At 39.8% G+C, this 26651-nt stretch overlaps 2 long non-coding RNA genes across 3 annotated transcripts; one reads left to right on the top strand and one right to left on the bottom strand.

Annotated features, from left to right (window-relative positions):
• Positions 1-6562: 6562 nt before the first annotated feature.
• LOC143647315 (uncharacterized) lies at positions 6563-20887 on the bottom strand. Its single transcript, XR_013157975.1, has 3 exons — positions 20712-20887; positions 18643-18823; positions 6563-7678 (listed from the first exon to the last, which is right to left on the bottom strand). It is a non-coding gene; the product is annotated as an uncharacterized LOC143647315 (long non-coding RNA).
• LOC143646251 (uncharacterized) lies at positions 12975-18400 on the top strand. Of its 2 annotated transcripts, none has more exons than XR_013157417.1 (4): positions 12975-13259; positions 13772-13843; positions 15266-15344; positions 16164-18400. It is a non-coding gene; the product is annotated as an uncharacterized LOC143646251 (long non-coding RNA). The 2 variants fall into 2 exon arrangements; XR_013157418.1 differs by lacking the exon at positions 16164-18400 and adding an exon at positions 15515-15716.
• Positions 20888-26651: the final 5764 nt, after the last annotated feature.

Below are 26651 nucleotides of genomic sequence, written 5' to 3'. Positions count from 1 at the left end.
GAGCAAACAGAAAGTAGTTGCAACTAATATTCTTCCCAATGTGGAAAAAATCTAAGATTATACTACAAAAGAGCAAAGAATATAAAACAGTTCACAAAAGCAGAAGCATGCATGACTAATAGTCACAAGTAAAAACACAAAAGCCCATTTAACTAATATTTTTAGAGAAAACAAAATTTAATTATAGTATACATTGTTGACCAGGGTGCAGTGAGATCTGCAAACTCCTTCAAGCTTTGATTCTTGATCTTCTAAGTGAAGCTTTTGAAACTCAAAGCAAGGCAATGATCGCTTTCTCTTTCTACATTTTAGCTGTTTCAAACATTGCCTTGGGAGCAATACATCACAAAAGCCTTCGTTGCCACTCAAATAATGGGAGAGTGGTAGGGGTACAAGGAATTGAAAGCTACAATAGGTTTGTATCAATGTATTATTCTATTACAAGTAGATAAAGACCAAATATATTTATCAATTTGGGGGGTGAGAGGTCTACATGTAGTCGATTAACACTTTATTTCAGTCATCCATGCCTTCCATCAGAGAGTCAGTCATCAGCTACTATAGATAATTATGAAATTAGTTGTGTTGTTGATGCTGCTTTTTCTTGTGACACAAAACCATTTTAAATGCAATTTTGCTAAGATGTATTCACACACCAAATAATCCAAAGTATACAGTTATGGCTCACAGTGTCATCATAGAGTTGTGCATTCATCACCACAGTCAATTTTAGAACATTTTCATTACTACAAGAAAAAAAAAAATTAAAAAGAACACCCAGACTTCCGGAGAAGATGGCGGCTTAGTAAGACGCGCGGGTCTTAGTTCCTCCTCCAGAACAGCAACTAAAGAAACAGAAACAATACAAAACAGCTCCCGGAGCCACGACAGAGACCAAAAAGACAGCGTACCCCATTCTGGAATGGCTGAACGGGCAGGGAAAATCCGCTGCGGTGAGATACCCGAGGGGCGCGCGTTTTCCCAGCCGGGGCGGCTAGCGACTGGGGTCCCCTCCACGCATGTGGCTCCCCAATCTGACTGGGAACGTTGGATAGCGGGGCCCTCCCGCCACGCTTGGTGTCTCGGGCCAGCTGGGCAATTTGGACCGGCACTCCCCCAAGCCGTGGCGGCCAGCGACACCCCTCCACGCGCAGTTTCCCGGGCCGACTGCGAGATTCGGATTGGCAAGTTAAAGGAGCCACAGCATCTTTTACTGGTGGGACCCGCAGACAGACGAGCGCCACGAGCACCACCTACTGGATAGGATAAGAAAAACAGAGCCCAGAGATTTCACAGAAAAACCTTTCAACCAGCCGGGTCTCACACCCAGGGAAATCTGATCAAATGCCCAGACACCAGCAGAAACTAATGGATGACGCTCAGAAAATTGAAGATATGGCCCAGTCAAAGGAACAAACCAATAGTTCAAATGAGATACAGGAGCTGAGACAACTAATGCTGAATATACAAACAGAAATGGAAACTCTTCAAAAACCAAATCAATAAATTGAGGGAGGACATGAAGAAGACATGGGCTGAACAAAAAGAAGAAATAGAAAATCTGAAAAAACAAATCACAGAACTTATGGGAGTGAAGGACAAAGAAGAAAAAATGGAAAAAACAATGGATACCTACAATGGTAGATCTAAAGAGACAGAAGCTACAATTAGTGAACTGGAGGATGGAACATCTGAATTCCAAAAAGAAACAGAAACTATAGGGAAAAGAATGGAAAAACTTGAGCAGGGGATCAGGGAACTGAATGACAATATGAAGCGCACAAATATACGTGTTGTGGGTGTCCCAGAAGGAGAAGAGAAGGGAAAAAGAGGAGAAAAACTAATGGAAGTAATTATCACTGAAAATTTCCCAACTCTTATGAAAGACCTAAATTTACAGATCCAAGAAGTGCAGCGCACCCCAAAGAGAATAGACCCAAATAGGCGTTCTCCAAGACACTTACTAGTTAGAATGTCAGAGGTCAAAGAGAAAGAGAGGATCTTGAAAGCAGCAAGAGAAAAACAATCTGTCACATACAAGGGAAACCCAATAAGACTATGTGTAGATTTCTCAGCAGAAACCATGGAAGCTAGAAGACAGTGGGATGATATATTTAAATTACTAAAAGAGAAAAACTGCCAACCAAGACTTCTATATCCAGCAAAATTGTCCTTCAAAAATGAGGGAGAAATTAAAACATTCTCAGACAAAAACTCACTGAGAGAATTTGTGACCAAGAGACCAGCTCTGCAAGAAATACTAAAGGGAGCACTAGAGTCAGATACGAAAAGACAGAAGAGAGAGGTATGGAGTAAAGTGTAGAAAGAAGGAAAATCAGATATGATATATATAATACAAAAGCCAAAATGGTAGAGGAAAATATTATCCAAACAGTAATAACACTAAAAGTTAATGGACTGAATTTCCCAATCAGAAGACATAGACTGGCAGAATGGATTACGACCCAGCAATACCACTGCTAGGTATCTACTCAAAGGACTTAAGGGCAAAGACACAGACGGACATTTGCACACCAGTGTTTATAGCAGCATTATCTACAATTGCAAAGAGATGGAAACAGCCAAAATCTCCATCAACAGAAGAGTGGCTAAACAAACTGTGGCGTATACCTACGATGGAATATTATGCAGCTTTAAGACAGACTAAACTTATGAAGCATGTAATAACATGGATGGACCTAGAGAACATTATGCTGAGTGAGTCTAGCCAAAAACTAAAGGACAAATACTGTATGGTCCCACTGATGTGAACCGACATTCAAGAATCAGCTTGGAATATATCATTGGTAACAGAGACCAGCAGGAGTTAGAAACAGGGTAAGATAATGGGTAATTGGAGCTGAAGGGATACAGACTGTGCAACAGGACTAGATACAAAAACTCAAAAATGGACAACACAATAATACCTAAGTGTAATGTAACTATGTTGGAACACTGAATGAAGCTGCACCTGAAATATAGTTTTTTGTTTGTTTGTTTGTATCTTTTTTTTGTTTTTTTCTTTTTCCTTTTTATATATATATATTTTTTATTAGTATTATTATTTCACTCTTCTCTATATTAACATTCTATATCTTTTTCTGCTGTTTTGCTAGTTCTTTTCCTAAATCGATGCAAATGTACTAAGAAATGATGATTATACATCTATGTGATGATACTAAGAATTACTGAGTGCATGTGTAGAATGGAATGATTTCTAAATGTTGTGTTAATTTCTTTTCTTTTTTTGATTAATAAAAAAAATTAAAAAAATAAAAAGAACACCCAAAGCATTCCATACCCCTTACTCCCCCCTATTATTTATTTATATTTTGTCTTTCTTTTCTTACTCATCTGCTCATACACTGGATAAAGGGAGTGTTAGTCAGAAGGTTTTCACAATCACATGGTCACACAATAAAAGCCGTATAGTTATACAATCATTACCAAAAATCAAGGCGACTGAGTTACAGTTCAAAGGTTTCAGATATTTCCTTCTAGGTTTTATAATATACTAGAAACTAAAAAGGAGTATCTAGATAATGGATAAGGATAACCTCCAGAATGACCTCCTGACTCTCTTTGAAATCTCTCAGCCACTGAAACTTTCATTTCTTCTACCCCTTTTGGTCAAGAAGTCATTCTCAGTCCAAGGCTGCCAGGGACCCATCCCAAAGAGTCATGTCCCACATTGCCAGGGAGATTTACACCCCTGGGAGTTCCTTCCCATGTGGGAGGGAGGGTATTGAGTTTATTTGTAGAGTCGGCTGAGAAAGAGAGGCCATATCTGAGCAACAAAAGAGGATGAAATCTCTCTGTAGTGAGGTATTGGTTTCCCAAAGGTCCACAGAAAAAGATGGAATAAAGCATTAACTTCATCATGTTCAATCTTGTAGCATGAATAGAAATTTACTAAAAGTTTCAAATTTTTTTCCTCTCTTTAAAAAAACTATCAGTTCATTCTCTCTGAGCAGTTTTCAGTACAGATGCTATCATTGACATGGGCCTCAGAATTGAGAAAAATTAAAATCAGAAGTCAATCAGATGTGGAGAAAGAAGCACACTTATCCATCCACTGTTGGTGGGAATGTCAAATGGTACAACCGCTGTGGAAGGCAGTTTGGCAATTTCTCAGGAAGCTAAGTATAAAATTGCCATACAATCTGGCAATACCATTGCTAGGTATCTACTCAGAGGACATGAGGGCAAGGACACAAATGGACATTTGCACACCAATGTTTATAGCAGCGTTATTTACAATTGGCAAGAGATGGAAACAGCCCAAATGTCCGTCAACAGATGAGTGGCTAAACAAGCTGTGGTATATATATACTATGGAATATTACACAGCTGTAAAACAGAATAAAGTCATGAAGCATGTAACAACATGGATGGACCTTGAGGACATTATGCTGAGTGAGATTAGCCAGAAACAAAAGGACAAATACTGTATGGTCTCACAGATATGACCTAACATTAGGAATGAACCTGGAGAATTTCAGTTAAGAACAGAGACCATCAGGACATAGCAATAGAGTAGATATTGGGTAATTGGAGCTGAAGGGATACAGATTGTGCAACAGGACTGATTGTAAAAATTCAGAAATGGCTAGCACAATACTACCTATCTGTAATACAATAACGTTAGAACACTGAATGAAGCTGAATGTGAGAATGATAGAGGGAGAGCTAGAGGCACAAATGAAATCAGAAGGAAAGATAGGCAATAAATACTGAGATGGTATAATCTAGGAATGCCTACAGTGTACAATGATAGTGACTGAACATACAAATTAAAAAATGTATTTGCATGAGGAAGAACAAAGGAATGTCAATATTGAGGGTGTTGAAAATAGATGGTAATTCATATTTCAAAACTTTAACTTATGTGTAAGACTAAAGCAAAAAATGTTTATTTGGTACAAAGTTTATATTTTGACTAGTGCATTTTCTAATATAACTTATGCGGACAGTTTAATTGAACACAATAAGTACATGGAACCTTGAGTAGGGCATGAGATTTTGTAGGTTTGTCCAGAGTGATGCCCCGATAAATCCCAGAGTGATTAGAACAGTGAATAAAAAAAATTTGCAAAGTCCCCTTGGGGGAATGGCACGAAAGGGGGGAAAATTCAACTTCCCAATGTGGAGAATTCCTGATATTCTTACAAGCAATGGGGACAATCAAAACAATAGGCTGAGCCCTCAATCTTGGAGTTTGTTCGTATGAAACTTAACCCCACAAAGGATAGGCTAAGCCTACTTAAAATTAGGCCTCAGAGTCACCCCCACAGAACCTCTTTTGTTGCTCAGATGTGGTCTCTCTCTCTCAGCCAACATGACAAGCAAACTCACTGCCCTCCCCCTGTCTACGTAGGACATGACTCCCAGGGTTATGGACCTTCCTGTCAACGTGGGACAGAAATCCTAGAATGAGCTGGGACTCAGCATCAAGGGATTGAGAAAACCTCGACCAAAAGAGGGAAGAGAGAAGTGAGACAAAATAAAGTGTCAATGGCTGAGAGATTTCAAACAATCAAGAGGTTATCCTGGAGGTTATTCTTATGCACTATATATATATCACCTTTTTAGTTAAGGTATATTGAAGAGGCTGGAGGGAAGTGCCTGAAAATGTAGAGCTGTGTTCCAGTGGCCATGTTTCTTGAAGATGAATATATAATGATATAGCTTTCACAATGTGATTGTGTGATTGTGAAAACCTTTCACAATGTGACTATGTGATTGTGAAAACCTTGTGTTGATGCTCCTTTTTTTTAACACACACACAAAAAACAAATAAACGCAAACATTCCTATTTTGATCATTGCGTTCTACATATATAATCAGTAATTCACAATATCATCACATAGTTGCATGTTCATCATCATGATTATTTCTTGGAACATTTGCATCTATTCAGAAAAAGAAATTAAATGAAAACAGAAAAAAAAAATTATGCATACCATACCCCTTACCCCTCCCTTTCATTGATCACTAGCATTTCAAACTAGATTTATTTTAACATTTGTTCCCCCTATTATTTATTTTTATTCCATATGTTCTACTCGTCTGTTGACAAGGTAGTTAAAAGGAGCATCTGATGCTCCTTTTATCTACGGTATGGACAGATGAGTAAAATATATGGATTAAAAATAAATAAATAATAGGCAGAACAAAGGTTAAAATAAATTTAGTAGATTGAAATGCTAGTGATCAATGAAAGGGAGGGGTAAGGGGTATAGAAAAAAAATAGGGAGAACAAAGGCTAAATATATTGGGTAGATGGAAATACAAGCAGTCAATGAGAGGGAGTGGTAAAGGGTAGGGTATGCATGAGCTTTTTTTTTTTTTTTTAATTTCTTTTTCTGAATTGATGCAAATGTTCTAAGAAATGGTCATGGTGATGGATACATAACTATGTGCTGATATTGTGAGTTATTGATTATATTCTAAGAATGGAATGATCAAATGGTGAAAATGTTCATGTTTGTGTGTTGCTATTTTAAAAAAAAAATTTTAATTTAAATAAAAGGAATTAAAGGAGTCCTGCATTTGAAAAAAAAAATCCATCAGAATCCCTTCTTTTGTTTGCTAATCACAAACCTCAATGAGAATTTCTGCAAGCAGGGTGCCATGTCACAAAAGGTCAGTCTGGCTGCAGAGTGTCTTATTTTCTCTGCACAGAGGACAGGTTTTTGTTGTTGTTGTGAAGGACCATAAATTGCATCTGGAGGTACAATGTGCCATTTCTCTCCTGTCCACACACAGGGATCCACTGACAAAAGCAAAAGCTGCTCAGAGATAGAGGCAGAATTTGGCTTGGTCATTGCTAAATTCAGCCTGATTTTGTAAAAGTAAATGGCCCAGTTAACATCTATGAAGAGCAAACCAGCTAGTGGACTTGGACCTTTCCTTTGAAACTTCCTGAGCCCAGTGTATAAAGTAACTCCAGATTCTAATGTGTTCCAGAGGCCTTTCCGATGATAACCAGGAGCCAAACTGATTGTCTCTATTGGATCCAGGACTTTCTGAGCTGTGGATAATTTCTTGTTATGCTCTATGTCCTAGTTTTCCCTCTGTGATTGATCTGTTCTCTTCTGCTTACAGACTTTTCTAATATTCACCTTTCTTCAATGTGACCCTGAAAGATGAGTCAAAAGTTCCACTGGGGAAGCTGCTGACCTGGAAAGTTTGAGCAAATTTCTTACTCAGACGATAAGGAACTCTGGTTCTCAAGTGGTCATGGAAATCTAGTCAAAATGGAAATGAAACTTTTGTTTCTTGAGGCCATCTTTTCTGGTTGCTTAAAATGAAATGCTTTCCATTTCATCAGTTCCTAGGAGACTGTGGTTTTTTGTTTGTTTGTTTGTTTGTTTGTTTTTTTGACACGTAGATTTGGAAACCCGTTCAATTGGAGCCTTCTCCTCCCCACCAGGTAAACACAGCCCTCTTTTGGCTGAGCAAATAATCGTAGATAGATTTCATCAATGTTATAGAAAGGTTTTAAAGATTGATACATTTAATTGCTGGCTCTGGAGTAAGGTGTCTGAAACCCATCCTTCCAGGGTTTTCTTAGCAAAGCTGTTTGAACACATTTACCTTTGATGTTTTCTTATTTAATTTTAGGTTCCACAATGTTTTGAGGCTCTGAATTGGTGAAAAAAAAAGCAGATTTAACCTGTGGAAGGAGAAAAGGAAGAGAGAGAGTTCATTAGTGTTGTGAATTTCAGATTTTTCCCAAGAAAAACAATGAAAACAAGACAATTCTATTTTTTAATAGCACAAGATTCTTGAGATATATGACATATCTATCTATTCATAAATGAAGTTAAAAGGAATTTTAGAGACTTTGGGGGTGGGGGAGCCCAACTTCCTCACCTAAAAAATGAAGCAATTTAATTCAAATAAGTTGTGACATTATCTTAGAGCTATTTCCATGTCTCTGCGTATAAATTTACCTCGTTCTTTTTTAATTGCAATTTTGTTGAGATATATTCACATGCCATATAATCATCCAAAGTATACAATCATTGGCTCACAGTATTACAGTTGTGCATTCATCACCACAATCAATTTTAGAACATTTTCATTACTCTGGAATAAATAAATAAGAATAAAAATTAAAAAGATCACCCAAAACATCCCATACCCTCTGTACTCGTTTGAAGCTATTATGTACCCCAGAGAAGCCGTGTTCTTTTTCCTAATCCAGTATTGTGGGGTTACACCTATTGCTTAGGGTGGGACCTTTTGATTAGGTTGTTTCCATGGAGAGGTGTCTGCCCATTCAAAGTGAGTCTTAATCCTCTTACTGAAGTCCTTTAAGAGGAAACCATTTTGGAAAAGCTCAGAGCCAACACAGACAGAAACATTTAGAGATGCAGAAGGAAAATGCCCCCAGGGAAGCTGTTTGAAACCAGGAGCCAAAGTATGAGTAGATGCCAGCCACATGCCTTTCCAACTGACAAAGGTGTTCCAAATGCCATCAGCCTTACTTGAGTGAAGGTGTCTTTCTCTGGATGCCTTAATTAAACATTTTTATAGCCTTAAAGCTGTGATTTTGTAACTTAATAAATCCCCTTTATAAAAACCAACCCCAGTGAATAAAAAAGTATCTGCAAAGTCCCCTTTGGGGAATGGTGAGAATAGGGGAAAATTCAACTTCCCCAAGTAGAATTCTTGATATTCTCATAAGCAGTGTGGACAACCAAAGCTATATGCTGAGCCCCCAGTCTTGGGGGTTGTTCATATGAAACTTAACCCCACAAAGGATAGGTCAAGCCACTTAAAATTAGGCCTAAGAGTCACCCCCAAGAGAACCTCTTTTGTTGCTCAGATGTGGCCTCTCTCTCCAACCAACACAATAAGTAAACTCACCATCCTTCCCCTGTCTACATGGGATATGGCTCCCAGGGGAGTGGACCTTCCTGGCAACGTGGGACAGAAATCCTAGAATGAGCTGAGACTCAGCATCAAGGGATTGAGAAAACCTTCTCGACCAAAAGGGGGAAGAGTGAAATGAGACAAAATGTCAGTGGCTGAGAGATTCCAAACAGAGTCGAGAGGTTATCCTGGAGGTTATTCTTATGCATTAAATAGATATCACCTTGTTAGTCAAGATGTAATGAAGAGGCTGGAGGGAACTGCCTGAAAATGTAGAGCCATGTTCCAGTAGCCATGTTTCTTGAAGATGATTGTATAATGATAAAGCTTTCACAATGTGACTGTGTGATTGTGAAAACCTTGTGTCTGATACTCTTTTATCTTCCTTCTCAACAAATGAGTAGAACATATGGAATAAAAACAAATAATAGGGGAACAAATGTTAAAATAAATTTAGTTAGAAATGCTAGTGAACAATGAAAGGGAGGGGCAAGGGGTATGGCATGTATAAATTTTTTTTCTGTTTTTGTTTTATTTCTTTTTCTGAATAGATGCAAATGTTCCAAGAAATGATCATGGTGATGAATATGCAACTATGTGATGAAATTGTGAATTATTGATTATATATGTAGAACAGAATGATCAAAATAGGAATGTTTGCATTTGTTAGGTGTTTTTTGGTATTTAAAAAGATTTAAAAAAAACCATTTTTTTTTTTAGGCAGCATTAGCAAACTAAAACACCCCTTATCACCACCTATTATTTATTTATTTATTTGTCTTTATTTTCTTATTCATCTGCCCATACTCTGGATAAAGGGAGTGTCAGTCACAAGGGCTTTTACAATCACATAGTCACACCATAAATGCTCTATAGTTATACAATCATCATCAAGAATCCAGTCTACTGGATTACAGTTCAACAGTTTCAGATATTTCCTTCAAACTATTCTAATCACTAGAAACTAAAAAGAAATATCCATATAATGCGTAAGAATAACCTCCAGAATTACCTCTTGACTCTATTTGATATCTCTTAGCCACTGGAACTTCATTTTGGTTCATTTCTTTTCCCCCTTTTGGTCAAGAAGTCATTCTTAATCAAACAATGCCAGGGCCAGACTCATCGCTGGAATCATGTCCCATGTAGCAGGGAGGGGAGTGAGTTTATTTGCTGAATTGTCTTAGAGAGAGAAGCCACAGCTGAGCAACAAAAGAGGTTCTCTGAACGTGACTCAGGCATAATTATAAGCAGGCCTAGCTTGTCCTTTGCAGTACCTCACTCTTTTTAACAGCTGCATAATATGGTATAAGAATGTACCTTACTTTATTTAACCATTTTCCTTTGATTGTTTGGGTTATTTCCAATTTTTTCACCATCATAAACAATACTGCAATGAATAACCCTATAAATGTATCTTTGTACAGTGCAGGTATTTAGAAGTTAAGTCAAAATTCTGATAGACATAATCCTTCTATGTGATTACATTCGGGCTGCACATCCTTGCCAACATTGGATATTATCAACCAATTAATTTAAATGATTAAATATTTTTGTCTTTTACTCTTAGCACCTTAATCTACCTGAAGTTTATTTTTGTATACTGTGTGTGGTAGGGATCTAACTTTTTATTTCAACATTTGCTATGAGGAAGGAGCAAAGCATTAAGTGTGGGAAGAGCGAAGAAAGACGACACTAAAATCGATTCTGAAAAATAAAGAGCCCTACAGTGTACCAGACCTGCTTCCTGTAGCCACCTTAGAAAGATATTTAGGGACCTCATGCTGTTCCAGCAGAGTTGCATCATAAATGCATTTGGGAATTTAACTATAGAGGCTTTTAAGCTTTCGTAGACCAGAGACCAGAGATTTATGGACATTTTAAGAGACTTTTAAATACAGTTTGCCTGCAGGGATTTTTACCTTTGCTATCAACAACAGAACCTAGAGTGCCACCTCCCACCAACAGACACGCCCATGATATGACTAGAACACACTTCTTAGGGTCTCATTGTGTCCCTTACCCACATTCTCCAAGGAGCTCATCAAAATATTCCTTCTAATTGCATATACACACATAGAATATAACCCTGAAAGGAGCTTGAAAAATACAGTTGTCTCCACTGCATCATGCTTGGAAGTTTTCAGTAGGTTGATTTGTTTGTTTGTTTTTTACGGCCCTTATGGATTGATAGCTAACAGACCTAATCCATAATCAATCCATTCCTTCTCCCTGAACCTCACAATTCTTCTCAACACAGTGTCTGGCAGCCAGTACCATTTAATCAGAGTTGGACGTAAGGTGGAATCTGTCTGCCATCTCTGGTCTAGGTCAGTGCGAGTAAATGTTCCATCACAGTGGTAGGGAGGCTTTGTCTGGAGTGCATGTGTTTCATCCCTTTGATGTGTATCGTCTTGATCATGGGTGTGAGATGAGGATTATTGGGGTAGTCTGGCCACCCATGGAAAGTGAGATGCTCTTTTGGGGGAAGTGGCCCTCCCTTTTCCCCTTTAAAAGGCTGAGGTGAGTGACCGGTGTTCTTTCTTTTGATAGTAAGGCCAAAGTCAGTGACATAATTTTAAATCAAGAGTTCACAGAAGGTTGCAGAAAGAAGGGATAGCAGATGCCTTTGGTGCTCCATCCATAGCCTTAGGCACCCACTTATCTTCCTTTTTTATTGTGACATATGACATATACACAAAAAAAGCAATAATTTTAAAGTACATTTTAACAAGTAGTTATAGAACAGATTTCAAAGTTTGGTGTGGGTTACCGTTCCACAATTTCAGGTTTTACCTCCTAGCTGCTTCAAGACACTGAAAACTAAAAAAAAAAAAAAAAAAAAAAAATCAATATAAATGATTCAGGAATCATACTCATCTGTTAAATTCTAACTTCTCTGTTGTAACTCCTTCTCCTTTGATCCTTCTCTCAGTCTTTAGGAATATTCTAACTGTTCTCATGTTGAAAAGGAGTGTTGACAATATGGGAAGTGGGCTAGAAGGGGCTGATGTTCTTGGAGAGACTGGCACCTCTAGGTTTCAGGACTTATCTGGCCTAGGAATCATCTGAAGGTTTTAGGTTTCTGAAAAGTGAACTTAGTGAGTGCAACTTTTTTAGGGTCTCAGAGAGAACCCTGGGTTTTCTTTAGGGTTAACAGGAATGATGTGGGTTGGGGTTTGGCAAACCATGCAATTAGCAATATTTCACTGAAGCTTGCTTTAGAGTAGCCAGCACCCGCTTATCTTAAAGCAGATAGCTTCTGTGACTCTACCTAAAGACTTTCTCTGCAGGAGCTCACTTGGCAGGTCAGAAGTACTGGGTAATTAATGCCCTCCAGAGCAGAACTCACCCAATGACAGATGGGAATTATGGTACCACCCTCCACTGGTATAATTCCAAGAGCTACTCTTTGCAGTCTCCAAGGGGTTCCAGAAGGATGGCGCCCTACTGCCCCAGTGGTAACCTGCTTGTTATTGCATCCTATGGGCTGCCTTCCCTTCCCTGTCTCACATCCCCAGCCCCCTACTAGGCCAAGGGGAGAATTCTCAGACTTCCTCTACTGTGTGTCCCACAAGAGTGCCAGACCACAGGGACAGGGGTCAAGCACCAGAGGCAGCAGTGACAAAATATTATGTTGAGATTTTTCAACTTGGAAAAAAGTTGTAGCTTTTTAAAAAAAAGTTTTTAAAAAAAAATGGCACTTAAGGATTGTCACTTCATAAGAAATATTGTCATTGTTCTTTTTAATTAAAAAAGTTCTTAAAATATTCATGTTATTATGAAATTTTATTATTATATATTATAATATGCATATATTATTATATACATATATATCATAATATGATGTTGATAGAAGATATATTTATTAATAATATTATAATGTAGTATAATATTCGGTAGGACTACAAGCTGCCAACCATTTTCAGTACTGCCTTTTGGTGAGGCGGGGGTGGGGGGGCTCGTGAAATCCTAAACTCTGGGAGTCGCTGATCCTACACACACATGGACACATCGTTTTGGTGTCACAAGAATTTATACAGCTCAGCTGTGTTGCGAAGCCAGTGTAGTAATGGCCCGAGGCAGTTCATGGCAGCAATGCTGAGTCTGACTAACATGTTTTGGGGTAGTAGGAGAGGCACAGGTTTCTCACAGAAAGCATTCCTTTGGGGCCAACTGGCCAGTCTTCACCACCTCTGTGCCAGGTGCCTGTCCTCGCTGCTCTTCTCCCCACTGGAGTTTCTCTGGGAAGTTACTAAACTGTGCCAGGCAGCCTGAATCTTTTACTCTGCCAGCTTCTCCCTCCGCAACGAGACATAGAGGACGATCGAATCTACCTGATGTTCTCAGTCAAGTCACCTGACCTCCGAATGCCCGTAAGTGGGACCTCACTTTGGAAAAGAGCTTGCCTTTATGGGAGGGGTTGTTGGTTGTTGCTGATGTCGTCTTAATGTCTTTGAGATCAGATTTGAACTGTTGTGAACAAGTTTTGCATATTATGGGTGTAGCTGATATCACTCCATCCCTCAAATATGTTCCCCCAATTATCAAGTGTCATAGTTTGCTTGCATAAAAAAGTGAAAGTCAAGCCCATTCATAAGTTTAAATTAATAAAAACTAAAGGCACTAAGGGGCGCAACTTCGGGGGTAGTAAGAAATGGTAGCTAAGCAAGTGGAGAATGATTTTGCAAAAAAAGGATACTGGAAGAATGAAAGGTCCAGGAAATTTTTTTAAGAAATTGGGCACAGCTACGAAAAATGACATCAATCATAGAAAGAGAGAAAGCCTATTTCCTGGACTCTGAGAAAATGGATTAAATGGGTCCGTTTTAAAAATTGATCAAGATGGGGGTGAATGGGGCTCATATTCCTCCCTCTATTTACGCAGATTCCAACATGATCAGAGATGCTGCTCTTCAAATTCTTAGATTGTTCCTCTTGAAAAAGACCCTTGTTTTCTGTAAGTAGCAGTTTCATAGGACATCTCTCCCTCTAGGGGGGTGGTATGAGCAGAAGGAGCACTGGACAGGGAGTCAGAGACCCAACTTGCTTGCCCATTCCACAACTGAGATTCTAGGTAACCTCTCTGGCTTCAGGTTCTTCATCTTAAAAGAACATTAGCCTTAATGCTCATTAAGGGCTCTTCAATCCCAGCTTTCCAAGATATGCTCAGCCCTTTTGAAGCTGCCAAGCTTGGCCCCTTTATCCATGGTGCTATAAATATAAGAACTTTCCCTCTTGGGCCTGCCAACCAGGGCGGGAAATGAGTGGGGAAATGCTGCAAGGGTGGAGTTTTCCTTTAACCTTTTGTCATTTGCATGAGTTCTGTAATGCGACAAATATTCAGGGCCTGATATCCTCAGGCAAATAAGAAAATTCAAATGGCATTTGTTCTCTTCCAAATCCTGAGGCTTTATGTGCTCCGACTATAGATGACAAAATAGTTCCAGGAGAACTGCAGTGTTTTGTTCTCCCTGCCAATTCATTAGCAAAAGACCGTTTTCCCAGGCTGTATTCCAACAGGGCTGACATCAGTTTCTCAGTAAAAGGACAGAACTCGAGCTGGGGCCTGCTCAGCCAAAAGGGATCAGGAGGGCTCAGTTGTACTGACACGCTGGCAAAAAAAAAAAAAGTTTGGAAAATTTATAGAACTGAAGAGGTCACCCAGCTTCTTCAATAGGGAACTGAGACAGGCAGGAAGGTAGGAAGGAGAGGTGCTCAGCATAGTGATATAAATTAGGATCTGGCCAGCATCCTCTTGGGTGAGTTTTTAGAAAAATTGGGGTTTGCTTTACCTATTTAAAAACACAACAAAACATGGCTTCAGAAATCTAAACTCAGAGCATGTGTGCAAAAAGAAACCTATATAAGGAAGCAGAGCTGAACTGTAGTTACGGGAGGCCCAGAACAGCCCACTTCCTTTCTTTGTGCCTTTTTTTTCTTCTCTAAGTGTGGGGATGGTAATACAATTGCACTCTACTTGACTTAAAAATACTTTTCTTCCAAATCACCTGACAAGTCTTTCTTTCCCCTGCACGGTTCTTATATCCACTAAGAGATCTTCCAGAGCCATTCATCAGTCTAAGTAGTTCCTGCTGGAAACTTTCAACCTCCAGATACTGACCGTGGTCCATAACTCAATCACTGATCCCTGATGCTCTTTCTCCCTTCATAGAATGGGCCAAACCTTTAAGTTTAAGCTGTTTTATTAGGAGTTTATTGGGATTTCTTTCCATGGCATTTCTCCATTCCTATTTTTGGACTTTCCCCAAAACTTTTGTGATATTAAATAGTGATCCTGGGATGATGCTTTATGGCTTTTAAAAAGCCTGGGTAATATATGAGTTGTCCACATCTTGTCTTCTGTTTCTACCATTTGCAGCATTGGAGGGGAGAAGAAAAATCGTTTCTATGGCTCCATGCCCAGCTCCTGGAGGCAGCGTGTGTGCCCGATGGGGCAGGTATGTTGTTGGCTACAGGATAATTGAACAAAGGTTCTCTCTGTACACAGACAACCAGGGCCCCAATAAGTTTGTCCTGAAAGCAAAGTCTAGAGTTAGGTAAATTGAAGCTGAATTGTAATACATGCAACCATTTACTGTGGTTCAACCCCTCTTCTCCCCACTTTCAGGTTATCCTTGGCTTATGTGCCTTGAAACTCTATATTTTGCTGTCTCTGTCCATCTATACTTGAAGATATTGATTCTTGGATCACCTTAATTAAATTGCACCCTTGGATACTAAACCTGGCTTTGCTTTTTTAGAAATCATATCAATTTAGTCATTCATCTATTCATTCATTCACTCAATCATTGTTTCATTCTATAGCGAGGATGGGTGTCTCCCATGTGCCAAGCATGGGCGCTCAGTCATGGAGATATATAGTATAATAGTAATGACCTCCTGTCCTGGAGGAACTCTTTGTCCAGGGTCTTCTCCAACCCATGATGGCTTCTAAACTTGGGTTTTAACATTGACTTTTTGAACCTATAGTACTCATGCTTCCTTTCTAAGGAAGATCTTGGCTTCTTTGCAAATGCAGAACAGGGATATCTGACAAATCTCTGTACTCAACTAGATTTGCAGTTCTGGCTTTTCCTACCCTTCCTGTTTCTGCCTGAAGTCCAGCCTGGCAGCCCTTTTGCCTGAAATGTGCATAAAATTTCAGAAGCTCTTTCCGCACAGTGAAGGTTATATACCAGAACCTTTGGGTTGAGAGGAGACTCTAAGGTGTTGTTTGTTGTGAGACTACATATCTTTTCCCTGTTTGTTTCCTCTAGGTCCACCCTCAGCCTGACCACCACTGGACTATAACAGCATTCTTAAGTCCTAGTATATCTGAGAGTTCATCCAGATGAGATGAACCAAAGGAGAGTATTTAGCAATCCCTTCTCAACCAGTCTAGTCCAGTTGAATTGTCAGAGCCATAACTGCCTGCAGCAATCTTTCCAGGGCCCCTGGGAGCCAAGTTCTTCCTAGTACAAGCTGCTTGGCTATCCTTGCTACTTGACTATCTGTCCAGGGTGCAAGTTTCTGTGTAGTGAGGGCAAAATTAGTTCCTGAGGGGGCCAAGCGGGCACTGGGCACAGCCTATACCTAAGACGCAGTCATACGGATAGAATATTCCCGCCCAACCTGCTTAGCCTGAATCTAAATTGTGAGGAGACCATCAGACATCTAAATTGTGGACATTCTACAAAATAATTAGCTTGGACTCTTTAAAGAAAAATAAAGACTGTTTTAAAAGAAAGGGAGCTATTCTGGATTAAAGAAAACTGAAGAGACATGACAACTCAATGCAATGCATGATCCTTGACTGGGTCCTGGGTTCAAAAACTGTAGCTATAAAGGATATTTAAGGGCAGTTGTGGACATTTGGATGTGGATCATAAGATGATGACATGGTATCAATGTAAATTCTTCGAGTGTGATAATGGCATTGTGTTATTGTGGGAGGTTGTCCTTGTTCTTAGGGGATCCATGCTAAAGTATTAGAGGTGAAACACCATGACATTCACAGTGCACTTCCACTGTTTCAATTAAAAAATCTGTGTCTGTGTGCAGGAAGAGAAAGAAAATGTGGGAAAATGTTAACAATTAGTACACCTAAGTGAAGGGTACGTGGCTATTCATTGCACTGTTTTCTTAACTTTACTGTAGGTTTGAAATTTTTCAAAATAAATTTAGAACTCTAGTGTAGTCCAGTCGTGAGTGAAGGGGCAGTGAGAAGGAGACGGCATGAACAGACCAGAACGGCAGGAGCCAAGTCAAGGCATGGCAGCCCCAGACACTTTCTGGGTGAGATTCTAGTCCCAGTGAAAAAGCAGGAACCAGACAAAAAAACTCATCAGACAGATCGGTGGCCACAAGCCCAGGGAACCTGCAGCTTAGTACACACCTAGACACCTCCATCCAGGCCCACCATCTGGGGACCACGTGTAGGGGCAGCAGAAAACTTCCAGACCCGCTAATAAGCAAAGAGCTCCCAATAATGCCACGTGTAGCCTATACAGGCTCAGGACTGAGGAAATGCTGAATGATCAAGTACTTGGCTGTTGTTACAGAGTTCAGATGAGACTGAGGCCAGCAGAAACTGACATGTCTGCCTGTTGCCCAAGGAGCCAAATACCAGGGGGGTGAGGGTGGGGTAGAAATCAGGAGGCAGAACGGAACTGAGTTCTGTTTGCTCTTTAAATGGTTAAACGTTACATTCTCAGCTTAAGTTACTGATTAAACCCACAGATGTTATCCTTCATTCCCCTCCCCCTCCCCCCATCTTTTCTGACTTCTTTTCTGTATTTGTAACTCTTTTTGGCTGTCTGGCTCCTCTCCTGGTTTTATGCCATTATGATGTGTAGAAAACATTAAAAGATCTCTCTACAGTGCCTTAAATGTCTGAGTATAAAGATGCAAAAAAAAAGAAGAAGAAAATCTATCAAAGTTGGTTCTGGACTGAATAGTGTGCCAAGCGTTTTCCAAGGGCAAAGTGCTAAGTGCAAAAGGGACTAAGCCTCCAAGCCCCCTGGCTTTGTCATCCTCCAACGTTTCCACACGTTTTCTGGCCCTTCAAGGAAATGCTGATTTCTCCTTCCTGACCTCTCTTTTAATCTTAACTCTCCTGAGCAGAGCTTCCCAAAGACCAACAGTTCAGCTATCATCTCTCCAGGGCTCCTGAGTCGTCGTCGTCCACCCCCCCCACCCCACTCCGTTCACGGAGGTGAGGCCTCGGCTCAGTTTCCACCATGAGGCTCAGAAACAAAGCAGCCATGACACGTGTTGCCAAGACCATGTGCTGGGAGCCAGGAGTAGATGAATTCCCCTTGTGAATAAGAAAAGCAGCAACTGAGTTTGCTACAACTGTGATGAATGTGTGGGGTTCTGCCTGGAGAAGGCTCCTCCTGAGAAGCCATAACATTTGCAGAAGTGAAATTAAGGCAAATCCCAATGGTTTTCAATCACTCTCTTTCTTTTCTTTTCCCATTTCTTTAAGCAGCAAATTCGTACTTTCAAATATAAATTTTAGGCAAGACCCAAAATACAAGAGATGAAAAGTCACCTTCTCTGATTAGCATGGACCGTCCCTAACAGCCCCCGGAGATTCTCAGGTATTGTTAGAGCCCTACAGAATCCCGATTTTGAAAACCTTTCCCTCAATCTGTCCTCCCCATACAAAGGGAATATGACATCGTTCCTGATTACGCCTTCTCACGAGCTCCTCAAACAACACCCTCTGAGCTGTTTTTGTGCTTTAGTACATACCAGAGATCTGTTGTGTCTTTTCTTAAAGGTGTGGAAGTTGTCCTTTGATGGATGAGTCTAATGATGACTCATGACATCTTCAAAAACAAAAATTTTCATCCAGGGGTGAAAGTCTCCCTGGCGGCGTAGGAGCTCCCAGGGATGAGCCCAGCCCAGATACCGTGGGATCAACAATGCCATCCTGATCAAAAGGGGGAAAAGAAGTGTAACAAATAAAGTATCAGTGGTTGAGAAAGTTCAAATAGAGTCACAAGGCTAGTCTGGAGGTTACTCTTATATAAGCTTCAGTTAGACATTGCTACCTGTCATAACTTGCCAAACCCAACCAAAACCATTCCAGCCAATCCTAAAGAACACCTAGGGCAATATATAAGATTCTACAAAGGTTCCATGCACTAGGGTGACTCTCCAGAAACCTACAACTTCCGGATGGATCCCTGGACCAGATAAGTCCTGAAACCTAGAGGGCCCAGCTTTTCCAGAGCATCAGCTAGTTTCATCTCTCATATTTAGTGACAGATCCTTCCAACATGAGTGGCCATAGCCCAAATACCCCTAAAGAGTGGGATAGAAAGATCAAAGGTGATGGTAGAGTTATACAGAGAAGATAGGGTTTAACAAATATGATCACTGAATCATTAAATTGGTGTTTCTTTTAGTCGCCAGAATCTTAGAGTAGCTAGAAGTAAAAACCTAATACTGGGGACCAATTGTAACCCATACCAAACTCTGAAATCTGTTCTACAACTAATTATTGTGCTGTGCTTTGAAATTTATTGCTTTTTTTGTATATATTTTTTCCACAGAAAAGAAAAAAAAGTTGATTGTGATGATAAAAAGGAATAGTTATTCCTTCTAGCCTCCTATGTTCTGGGGCAGCTAGAAGGAAAAATCTGAGAGGATGGTATGGTAGCCCATGACAAACTCTGCGCCCTGTCCTGTAACTACTAGTTGAAGAGTGCTTTGAAAATAATTGCTTTTTTCTTTCTTTGCTTTGTATGTATGCCATATTATATAAAGAAAAAAAAATTTTAAAGAGCCTTTTTAAAAAAAATAAGTGTATTTCATCTTAAAGATAAAGAAAAGTGTGTTCACGTGGTTTCATTTTCATGATGTTGAGAGGTAGCATTCATGGATCCTTCCCTCATCTCTCTCATGTGAAGGAAAAACCCCAGGGTGTGGCTCTCCTCACAGCTTCAGTTGCATTGGCTTTATATTAACTCAGCATCTTGGATCCTATTGAACTTGCTTCATTTTTAAAAAATTGTTCCGCTCTATATTTGCAGCTTACTTTTCCTGTCATTGACACTTGTTACACTTTCGTCTATAACCGCAAATGTCATGGGATAGAAAACTGTGGGAAAGTTCATCTCTAAGGCAATGGAAAGTTCCCAGATGTGAGAACAACACAGCAACCTATGGTGGAAAAGGGCACTAAACAGCTTTATTACAGCAATTATAACAATAGCAAAAACTATTGGGATGGAGAAAAATTCATTTTGTGGGATTGCCAGTCTCCCGAGAGGAACAATATGTTTTCAGTCATTCAGCTGAAGTTTGTCTGGCTCATTCCTCAGCCACCTAATTGTCTTTCATTTCATTATGGTTAGATTCTGTATTTTGTGCAATATATCTATATGAGCAAGTTACTGAGGCTTTTAGATTTTGCAAACAGACCTTTCCCTTCTGGGACTCCATCCTGGGTGAGTGGAGGCAGGGCTTGGGTTTGGGGTGTCGAGTGTATTTAGCACTGCACCTCCCACTTAAAGTCTGACACTGTTGTTTTAACAAGCTTTTCTGCCTCAGTTCATCTTCCCTTAATGTGAGTCCTCTCTCCAAAGTTCGCTGGTCCCTCTTAAAAATCGGTTTCTGGCAGCTCAGTCCACCAAACGGGCTCAGACATGTTTGAACCCAGTAAACGATGGCTTAAGTTCAAACTATGTCCTCTACTCTGTGTTTTCAAGCTTATATTGACTGCAGGTTCTTTAACCCATCAATATGAATGGGTAAAGAAAATACACAGATAACTTTAATCGATCATTCATTCTAAAGTGCTCCTTTTCTCTCACCTGTTCCTTTTGAACTCTTTGATGTCAAATGTCAGATTGGTGAAGTTATTGTTGATTGTCTGATTCATGCACATTAACCGCATACGTATGGAATGTATCATTCCTATTTCTCCATGTCAGCATTCTCTTTGCTGAAAACAAATGTACGCAAATAGATCTTTAGTATAGAGAGGGGAAACCTCATGCATCGTAGATGGAAATATGAAATGATGTAGCCACTTTTGGAAAACAGTTTGGCAGTTGCTTCAAAAGTCAAACTAGAGTAGCCATAGGACCCAGCGATTCCACTGCTAGGTGTGTGTGTGTGTGTGTGTGGGTGCGTGTGTAAACACCTAATACAATTGAAGATATATGCTCATACAAAAACTCGTGCATAAATATTCAAAGCAGCAACATTCATAACAGGCCAAAAGTGGGAATAATCTAAATGTCCATCAGCTAATGAACAGATAAGTGAACTGTGATGTATCTATACAATGAAACGGAATACTGATGCAAGCTACAACTTGGATGAACCCTGAAAACATTATGCGAAGCAAAAGAAGCCAGAGACAAAAAGCCACATATTGTATGGGTCCATCTATCTTAAAAGTCCAAGCTAGGCAAATCTAGAGAGACAGTAAGTAAATTAGTATTTCCAGAGGCTAGGAGGAGAAGGGAATGGGGAATGACTGCCAGTCAGCACTGGGATTCTTTTATTCATTCTTTCGTTCAGCAGATATTGAGCATGTAGTACATATACCAGTACATATACAAGGTACTGCAGAGATAATGGTGACCAACACAGGCATAATTTCAGGAGATACAGGGAATTTCAATATGGCCTGAAAAGGGATATGCCAAGGACAGCACAAGTCTCCATGGAAGCATATGGGAGGAAAACTAACCCAGGCTTCCCTTGGGGTTAGGGAAATATTTCTGGAGCCCTTGATTCCTAATAGAAAAAACTCAGTCAGCGTCAGGTGAGCAAAATAGCAGAGGGAGGAGTATTCCAGGAATAGGGAACAACATGTGAAAAGACTCGGAGACAAGAAAGAACATAGCGTATTCTGGGAACTGGAAACAGTTCAGAATGGTTCTTGGAGAAAAGGTCCAGCTTCAACATTTGGTCTGAGCTGAGTCCTGACCATTGTGCCTAGGAATTCAGTAGTTTTGCCAAAGGTTCAAACTTGTCCAAACTTTCCTCTGCATGTCAGTTAGAATGTTTTTGGCTGCAAGTAACAGAAATTCTGACTCCTGCGAGCTTAAAGATTAAGGGCATTTATTGTTTCACATAACAGAATGACTAGAAGTAGGACGGACTTCAGGATTGCTGGATTCAATGATTTAACCATGTCTTTAGGGACCTCAGCTCCTTCCTCTGTCTCTCTGCCTCTCTGTCTCTCTCTCTCTCTCCTATCCATCTGTTCAGTTCCTTGCCAAGACTGGGTGCTCTCGAGGTCACCTGATGGCTGAGAGCTGCAGCTAAGACAACAAGCTTCCCTGTCTCTCCTAGCAGAAAAGAGACTTCTCTTTTCTGAAAGCCCCCAGCGAGCCTTTCCTGACAGCTCATTGGCACAGATTTCTGAGTTGATCACTGGCAAGGGTAGGAAAGTTTGCCTCAGTTGCCTTGGACTAATGATCTGGTAGTGGAATGGATGTTGGGGAGTTGACCCCAGTGCTGCCAGACAAACATCATGAGTCCCTTGGGCTGCCAGACACCTGTCTTGGGGTCTGTCTCCTGCTTTGGGATCCAAAAACATGTCCAAGTCCAATTTCAAAGAATGATGTATAATGTGGTATTTATTGCAGTTTTTGTAGGAACTATCATACTGACCAACTTCCTGAAGAGTATCTTTAAACCTCTTCCTTTTTCCCACTCCTTACCACAGCCACCACATCTCTTTCTCTCTCTCTGTACTCCATCTTCCTCCCCAAACCTAATACCTTATAGCCAAACTAGCTGTTACCTCTTTTCCAACTGCTTTTCCCTAAATCACTCAACTTGCATTTTCCACTCAGCAGAAAAAACCAAGTTCCTGCTACTCCAGTGAAGTACCTCGGTGCTTCAGGTCACCTGCGGTTCCTCCCGCACGCTCCCAAAGGCTAAATTCGCCTTGCCAAGAGCCTAACCGGACACCTACAAACTGACATCAGTGTTTTTTTACACACAGAAAACTGTATCTTGATTGTTCCAAATTCTTTCCACTCCATAGTCTTATGAATCATCAGTTAAGATTAAAAGTCACAAAAAAGCCAAACAGAAATTATTCTATGTGGAAAAAATTTAACTTCCACACAGTTTAAAAATACCACAAACCAAGTCCAAAAACAAACAAAAAAATTGAGAAATATTCGTCAAGTAGATGATAATTTCCTTAATGTACATGATAGTTTTGAAAATCACGAAGAAGAAAATGAACATCCTAGGACAATGGATATGAATTGTCAGTTGACAAAAAAAAAGTGATATTTTATGCCTATTAGATTGGCAAAGATTAAGAAGTTTACTAATCCCCAGTGTTGGCAAGATTATGGTGCAATAGGAACTGTTGGTGGGAACAGAAGGTTAACTGGAGGGAACAATTTTTGAAAGAAAATATGCAATTTGCATTAATATTTAACATATATTTATTTACTTTTTATCTAGTAATGAAATTTCTAGGAGTTTATTCTAGGGAAATATTCAGGCAAGGGCACGAAAGTGTATATAGAAGACATTCATCACAGCACTTTATATAGCAGCAACAAATGGAAAACTTTATTGTTTAGCTATAGGCAGTTGATTTAAAAATTATAGTAAATTTGTCTTTGCAAATGATGCACCTAATTGCATCACCAGAATCTAACTCAGTGCCTGGTTTGCTTATAAATTTATTGCATAAATGAACAAAATAAATGTAGTGGAGTGCTCTGTATCCATTAAGAATGATGTTATATACCAAGAAACAGAAACGATGGCCCAGGCAAAGGAGAAAAGTAAATCTTTAGTTTTCAATGAAGAGACCTGGGACAAACCAAACAAACACTTTTTTTTTTTTTCGCATAGGCAGGCATTGGGAATCGAACCCGGGTCTCTGGCATGGCAGGTGAGAGCTCTGCCCGCTGAGTGACCATGGCCTGCCCCAAAAAACACTTTTTAAAAATGGCCTTAAAATGCTCAAAGAGCAGGCAGGTCACGGTGGCTCAGTGGCAGAGTTCTTGCCTAGCCAGGCCAGAGACCCAGGTTTGATTCCTGGTGCCTGCCCATGCAGAAAACAAACAAACAAAAAAATGCTCAAAGAGCTAAAGGCAAGCATGATAAGAACTAAAGGAAATCATGAAAAAATAGTTGAATGCAAAAACAATATAGAGAGATGGAAATTATGAAAAGGAATCAAATGGAGCTGAAGACCAGAATAACAGAAATGAAAGGTTCTCCAGAGGGTTTCAATTGCATATTGGAGCTGGCAGAAAAATAATCAATGAACTTGAAGATAAGACTATTGAAATCATTCAGTCTGAGGAGCAGAATGAAGAAAAGTGATCAGAGTCTGAGAATCCTAATGGACTTCGTCAAGCATGCCAGTATATACATTGTAGGAGTCCCAGAAAGAGAAGAAAGGGGGTCAAGGGCAGAGAGACTCTTGAAAGAAATTTGATGAAAGTCATGAATATATACATTCAAGGTGCTGAAAAACTCCAAACAGGGTAAACCCACACCATGGCACGCTATAATGAAACAGTTGGATGCCAAAGATAAAGAAAGCCTTCTGAAAGCCACAAGAGAGAAAAAACATGTCATGTATCAGAGAACCTCAATAAAATTAAGCACTGATTTCTCATTGGAAGCCATGGAGGCAGGAAAGCAGTGAAATGACATATTTAGAGTGTTGAAAACAAATAACTGCCAACCAAGAATTCTATATCTGGCAAAATTATCTTTCAAAACTGAGGGCAAGGTTAAGACATTCCAAGATAAACAAAAGCCAAGGAGTCCCTCATTGCAAGACCTGCTGTTCTAGTTTGCTAGCTGCTGGAATGCAATATACCAGAATGGAACGGCTTTTAAAAGGGAGAATTTAATAAGTTGCTAGTTTACAGTTCTAAGGCTGAGAGAATGTCCCAATTACAACAAATCTATAGAAATGTCCAATCTAAGGCATCCAGGGAAAGAGACCTTGATTCAAGAAGGCCAATGAAGGTCAGAGTTTCTCTCTCATCTGGAAAGGCACATGGTGAACATGGTCAGGGTTCCTTTCTCAACTGGAAGGGCACATAGCGAACATGGCATCATCTGCTAGCTTCTTCTCCTGGCTTCCTGTTTCATGAAGCTCCCCAGGAGGCATTTTCCTTTTTCATCTCCAAAGGTCACTGGCTGGTGGACTCTGCTTCATGTGGCTATGTTGTTCTGCTCTGCTCTCTCTGAATCTCCCATTCTCCAAAATGTTTCCTCTTTTATAGGACTCCAATAAACCAATCACAACCACCCAAATGGATGGAGACGTCATCACCTAATCCAGTTAAACAACCACTCTTGACTAAATCACCTGCCCTTCGAGAGATATTAAAGAGACTTCATAGGTTGAAAAGAAAGGATGATAGACAATAGATGTCTATCTATCTATCAAGACAAAACCACTTGAAGCAATAAAGATTTCCTGTGAGGGTAATGACATGGATAAATATAAATGCCAGTTCTATTGTATTGTTGGTTTGTAATTCTATTTTTGACTTCCTAAAGGATCTAACAGGAAAATGTGCAAAATAGAATGATAAATTTAAAAAAGAATGATATTATAGATCTATATTTGCTGAAATGGAAAATTAGCCTATAATGTTAAAAAGGAAAAATAGATCACAAAATTTCATGGATATAACAATCTATTTTTGTATAGAAAGCAAATGCATGTGTGCATTCACAGAAAACAATTTAGAAGGATATATACCAAAATGTAAATGTTGGGTTTTGCCAAATGGTGAGATTACAGATGGTTTTTGCATTATTACTTACATCTTTAAGTAGTGTCTGGATTTTTACAATGAGCACATATTACTTTTTTTTTTTTAATTAGAGAAGTTGTGGATTTACAGAATGATCATGCGTAAAATACAAGCTTCCATAGACCACCCTACTACCTAAACCTAGCATTGGTGTCGAACATTTATGACAGCACATTTTTATAATTGTACTATTAATTAAAGTTCATGGTTTAACTTAGGGGTCACCAATTTACATAGTGCAGTTCCATGGATTTTTTTTTAAATTTTTTCTTCTGTTAGCATATATACAATCTAACATTCCCCCTTTTAATCATATTAGGTATGTATTTCAGTGCTAATGGCATTCACAGTATTGGGACATATATTACCTTTATAATCAGAAAAAAAGTTTTCATTTTGAACACAAAAAATTGCTGTCTATGGATACATGTGCTACTGAAACACACATGTGATAGTATAACCTGAAGATGACAAAGTCCACCTAACTGCTTGCCACCAGGAAAACTCTACAAATTGTCAAAAAAATTCCAAGAAAATACAAAAAGAAAAGGCACAGGGAGGTCTTCAGCCACACACTGTGTGATGAGGCACGAGGTTGGCAAGGAGGTTGACAACTGCACTGTAGACCTGGGCAAGCCAACCTCACCACCTTCTAATAATGTTCCAAGTATCTGGAACCTGAACAATCCCCTGAGCCTTCTTCTAGGGTCTGCACAGGCCTCTTCCTCAAGTCTGGCCCCCAGAGGGTCACCTGTGCCTCTAAGGTGCACTCTCCAAGCCCAAGAGGTGGTGGAAAAGCAGTGATCGGTGGGTGGATGGATGGCTGGGGTCTTCGCAGGCATGTGTGCAGGAGCCCCTGAAGGTGAGACCTGGGGTGTTCAGGTCTGGGAGGAGAGTGGGGGCAGGGCACAGGCTGGTGCTTCCCACGTTGCCACGTTCCAGGGTGGAACTCTGAGGTCTCTGATTATAGCAATTTAA

Source organism: Tamandua tetradactyla, chromosome 9 (assembly GCF_023851605.1).
Source record: "Tamandua tetradactyla isolate mTamTet1 chromosome 9, mTamTet1.pri, whole genome shotgun sequence".
NCBI classification, from domain to species: domain Eukaryota; kingdom Metazoa; phylum Chordata; class Mammalia; order Pilosa; family Myrmecophagidae; genus Tamandua; species Tamandua tetradactyla.
Note: the sequence above shows the minus strand (reverse complement) of the source record. Positions and strands in the feature narration are given on the sequence as shown.